Source organism: Odocoileus virginianus, chromosome 5, assembly GCF_023699985.2.
Source record: "Odocoileus virginianus isolate 20LAN1187 ecotype Illinois chromosome 5, Ovbor_1.2, whole genome shotgun sequence".
Taxonomy (NCBI): Eukaryota; Metazoa; Chordata; class Mammalia; order Artiodactyla; family Cervidae; genus Odocoileus; species Odocoileus virginianus.
The window spans coordinates 85,139,619-85,145,461 of NC_069678.1; positions in this window are offsets into that span (position 1 = coordinate 85,139,619).

The window sequence follows — 5,843 nt, forward strand, 5'->3', positions numbered from 1 at the left end:
CTCCCACAGTTCTCATATGCCCTCCGTGCCTGGCGAGCCCATGCTGGGGGCTGCCCCCTCAAGCTCCCTGGAAGCCAGGCAGGCCTCCTGCTAGTCTTCAGCTCTGGCTTAGCCTGCTCTGTGAGACGGGGCCTGCTGGGGGCCATACCAGAGCAGGGAGGATCCTTAGCTGGGGGCCCTGGCACAGGCTGCTGCGGGGCTGGGAAGCCAGTTTGGCAGAGATGCCCTAGAGGCTGACTCAGGCTCTGCTCTGGCCCCTGCCCTGCCCAGTGTCCACAGCTTCTGCCTGGACTCTAGTCTGGGTCCCACACTGGCACACTCAGTCCCCACTCCACATGACACACACACATCCCCACCGTGCACACAGACACTCATTTTTCTCTACTCACAACTTGGTTCCTGCTCACATGTTCATCGTGAGGTCGTCTAACATTACTGATTAAAGTATGGACAAGTTCCTTAACTGCCCAAATCCAAATAGATTATTTCCTAATCTATAAATGAGTATCATCATAGCACAAATTTCAGAGGCTATTTGGAGAATTCAGTAAAATCATGAATGTTAGCATTAGGCTCATAGTAAGTGCTCAATAATCCTAGCATTTTTTTATTACTGTTTGGTGTTACCTTCCCTCCCTGTTTGTCCCAGGTCACACTGTCCCACCTGCTGTCATCACACACACGATCGTGTCCATTCACACACTCGGGCTTGCTCGCAGGCACACCTGTCTCTGTCCCTCACACATGTGTCCCAATTACACAGACCCTCAAGTTCCTATGGTCCCAAACCCAGGTCTCTCTCCCACTCCCCTCCCCTCCCCCACACCTGCTCTCAAGCTCCCATTTACCTTCCCTACCACTCCCACATTCATTTCTGCTCACAGACAAGCCCCCACTTGCTCACGCTCGCTCTCCTCCCCCTTCTACACACAGGCACGTTTGCTGCTTCCCTTGGACTTAACTCACTTGCATTCCAGTGCACACACAGTCACACTCAGACGCCTGCTTTACCGGGTCAGCTCGTACTTGGATCACAAAACTTGTGTACATACACCAAATAATCCCAGGGCATGTCTTGTACCTCAGCGGGTCCATCCCTCCCAGCGATGAACACGTACTACCCAGCTCTCCCAAGGCACACTGCCCTTGGCAGACCCCTTCTCAGGCCACACAGTGACACTCCTGTCACCCCCACAGGGCCGTGTCTTCCCAGCTGCTTCCCCTCCTCCAGTCTCAGCTCCCCATGCCCTCCCAGCTCTCAGAATAGCCCCTGCGTCTGTGGCTACCGCCACCTCCACCGCTGCCACTGCTGAGCTGTCAGGGCCCGCCGGAGCCTGCTTCCCTAGCGCAGTGCCAGCTGTCCTGGCTCACTCGGGGCAAGTGAGGACAGAAGGACAGGCTTCGTTGAGGTCTGACAGGCATAGCTGCTCTGCGCCCCCGGAAACCCTCTTCCAGAACCCACCTAGAAGACAGTCAGCTCCCTGGAACCCACTGCCACTCACCCAGCACATTCCCAGTCCCTGAAGGGTTTTGCCTGTGTCCCCTTTTATCCTTAAAAGCCCAGAGAGGACTGCCTCCGCTTCGTGGCTCAGAGAAGCTGAGGTCTGGGGAGGAAGGAGTTTGGTCAAGGCAGAGCAGAGAGTTGGGAGCAGAGCCAGACCAGGACCAGCCCTTCCTAGCCCCTCCTGGGGGACCCCCTCCTAAACCACACAGTTATCAAGAACTGCCCCCCTGTCCCCGCCTGCTGGTGCTGAGCAGAGCCTGGTTGACATTTGATGCCGCAGTTGTCAGGAAAAGAGAATAGCACAGGGGTGATGTCTGGGGATGCCTCTGGAGGGGGTGGGGCTGGTGCCCAGCTGAAGCCTCCAGGGGTGGAAGGGGGAGCGTCTGCAGAAGCGAGAGGGGACATCAGGACAGCTGGGAGAGCCTCCAGGGCAGGCTCGGGCCTGGCCCAGGGACGGCGTCAGAGAGTGGGTGGGGCTGAGCTGAGGCTGTGTGGCTGAGGGGGACAGTGCAGCCGGGCAGGGCTCTGTGACAAGACCTGGGACAGAGAGTTCTGCTGGCTTTAGGGAGGCAGCTTAGACCAGCTCAATGCCCCAAAACATGAGCCTCCAACCAAGAGGACCTTGTGTCCTCCTGGACCAGGAGGCTGGACCACCACCGACAGTGGCAGAGAAGTAGTGCTGAAGTGAACTACTCTTAGAGGCCAAACCTGTCCCACCCACTGTCCCCCTTCAATCCTGTATCCTTATCCCCATCAATTTTTTTAAATTTATTTTTTTATTGAAGGATAATTGCTTTATAGAATTTTGTTGTTTTCTGTCAAACCTCAACATGAATCATCCATAGGTATATACATATATGAGTATCTGTGCCAGCCCCTGCAGAGACCCTGCCAAGCATGATAATCCTTGGGGGCGAGAACTCTGCCTATCTTGTTTGCAGCTGTACCCCCAGGACCCAGAGCAGGGGCTGGCACAGAGGCTTTCAATAAACATTTGTTGAATGACAGGATAAACTCATTTTATTCTCACAAGCACCTGAGAGGCAGACACTGTTATTCCCATTTTCTAGATGAAGAAAATGAGGCTCAGAGAAGGGAGGTGAGTAGCCTGCTTCCTTGGAACTCAAACTGGAGCCTGGATTTGCTCCTCATCATGCACTAGAGATAGGGGAAAAATGAGCTTTAAGGCAAATCATTTCCCTTCTCTGAGCCTCATTTTCCTCATCTGTGAAATGGGACTATATTTACATGTTGGGGATGATTAAGTCCATCTGTGTAAAGTCAAATGTCAGACAAATATATGCTCCTTTCATCCTTCTCCTCCTTGGGTTAGCCTTGATATACTAAACTTCTACACAACCACACCTGGGACCCATGATGATTGCAAGTCTCCCCGCTTTCTGTACAACAGGAAGGAGGTGCATTTGTTTGCTGGGGATGCTGCAACAAAGTGCCAAAGCAGCTTAAAAGAACAGAAATTTATTGTCTCACAGTTCTGGAGACTAGCAGTCTGAAATCAAAATGCTGGCAGGGCCACACTCTCTCTGAATGCTCTGGGGGTGAGTCCTTCTTCGCCTCTTCCTGTTTCTGGGGCTTGCTGGTGATCCTGGCAGTCCTTGTCATACAGACACATCACTCGAGTCTCTGCCTCTGTCTTCACACAGCAATCTTTCCCGTCCCTTCTCCCCATCTTCACATGGCGTTGTCCTCTCTGAGGCTGTCTCCTCCTTACGATGACACCAGTCACACTGGATTTAGGGTCCACCCTACTCCACTATGACCTAATCTTAACTAATTACATCTGCAAAGACTTTGTTTCCAAAAAAAAGAAAAAGATCCAAAGCTAAGGTTTCAGGAAGAGCGTAAACTTCAGGGTGGGGAGCACTATTCAACCCACTACAAGAGGTGTACTAGAAAAGGTGGGGGGTTCGGAGACCTGCAGGAACGGCTTCAGAGTCTGCCTCTTTCACCAGGAGGCTGGACTGTAGACTCCTCTGAGTCTTGTTTCTTACCATGTAGGGTGAGGACAGCAACTCTGACCTCCCAGGGATGTTGAAAGGAAAAGATGAAGTGAGGACTTGACGGCAGTGCCCGGCAGAAGACCCCAGCATCTAACGTGGCCTCACTGCCCCTCCTGCCCACGTGACCTTCCTCGGGACTGCCCTGACCTGGCCTGTCATCCTCCTGGTCCAGTGATCTGATCAGATCACTGGGCGACAGTGTTCTGCTCCTGGCCCTGCTAAGTCACTGCTCTGGTCCTCAGATCAAACAAGTGAGAGGCCTGGATCAGATGATCTCGAAGGTTCCATTGGAAGCCGATGTTCACAGTGCCCTGATATCTCCTCACAAAATACTAAAGTAGTCTGGAATTCTGTAGAGCCATGGCTGGTCAGAGGAGTCCTAGGGAAAGGAATGCGGTTTCTAGGAACTTCCAGCTGCCCCCTCTCACCAGGTCCCCTGAGGCCTACCAGGCCATGGAGGCAGCAGATTTCCCAAGCCAGTGAGCCTCTGCCTGTGAGGAGCCCCCAGACATTCACCCAGAGCCCCCTGGGTTGACTGCTTCTGACCTCGGCTGCAGCCCCAGCCCCAGCCTCGGAGGACAGGGAGCTGTGGTCACAAGCAGTGAATGCCAGCTCCATCATGGACTCCCTATGTGACCTGGACCTGGTCTCCTACCTCAGTTTCACCATCTGCAAAATGGCGATGCACCTACCTCGAGTGGGCAGGAGAATGAAAGAAGATGACATGGAGGAGGAACTGCGTAACCTCTGGGGCACTGTAACGAAGTCTCTCTCTCTGGCCTTCATCATGGCTTTGCCCTCTGTCTCCTGGGCCCATGGGGCCCTGGGCCCATCACTGCCTCCCCAGCCTTACTCTCAGACTGAGGCGCCTCTGGAATGAAGCATGCTGGGAAGAAAGGCCATGGACTCCCAGCAAATTAGAATAGTGAGAGCAACCAGTCCCACTGATGTGCCAGCTAATAGGAGGAGGGGGGAAGCTAAGTAACAGAAGGCCTCCTGTATGCCAGGCACACTGGGCCATGTGCACCTGCTCATTTCATCCTGATGGCCACAGTCTGGAGCCATTGGTGTTATTGCCATTTTACAGATGGGGACACTGAGGGCATCTGCTGAGGAAATTAAGGCAGTATCTGCTGGAGAAACCTTATGGGGTTGTTGTGAGTATGATAACAATAATAATATTTAATAAACATCACCATCATTATTATCAAGTGCTTCCTTATCTTATTTATCAAGTGTAGCCTCTATGCTAATTGATTCCATGGTTCTCTCTTGATCCTTACTTAATCCTAAGAGGTGGGCATTATTTTAGAGGGGGCAGCAGAGGCTCAGAGAAGTCAAATAACTTCCCCCAGGTCACAGAGGAAAGAGCTAAGCCAGAGTTTTCCAACCCCAAAGCTGATGCTTTCCCCACTGCAACTGTTTTCTCTCACCTGGTTGCTGGCTGCATAGATGAGTGATGTCACTGGGTGGTACAGACTGCCCAAGCTAAGTGTGGCCAACACGGCAGCAGATGGGATAAACCATCATCTGCATCCATGTTTTGTGAAACATGTTCAGTCCACACCCTTAATTTCTACTTATTTTTTGGCCATGCTCCATGCAGCATGTGGGATCTTAGTTCCCTGTTGAAGGTCAAACCCTGTGACCCATGTAGCAGAAATCTTAACCACTGGATCATCAGGGAAATTCTTTAATTTTTACTTTTTAATCATTGTAATGTGATACTTAGATAAGAGTAAGTGAGAACAAGTAAAAAATGTGATCCATGCAAATGATAAAGCTTTCCTAAGCTCTCATCACCCAGGTACCAAGAGATGGGCCCTTCAGGTGACCTGGCTGTACCATGCCCAGCACCCTGGGACCTGGTTTCAGCCCCATTCTGTCTTGCAACTTTGTCTGTACTGGTCCTCTGGGTACTCTGCACGGCCTGAGCATGGCCTACATGAAGTGGCTGTAACTGTGGCTATAGGCCGAGGCCAGCTGACTGTATCCATGTTCTCTACACCTGCCTTTCAGAGGCCTCCTCGCTCAGTAGAGGGACCTAATGCCATACACACTTGCCCCAGGCCTGGCTGCCTTCTGTGTACTTCTGAGCCTTCATTTTTTATCTCCTGGCCTCTCCTTTATAGCTCAGCATGAAAAGAGCACAAGAGCTGAGCCCAACAGTCCTGGGTTAGTGTCCCGGTGGTGACCTCAGGTGCTTCTCCCTGAGCCTCAGTTCCTCAGGGATAAGGCAAATTTGGCAACATCTACTTCACAGAACTACTGTGAGAATGGTGATAATAATGACAAAGATAATAATATTTATCAAGGGT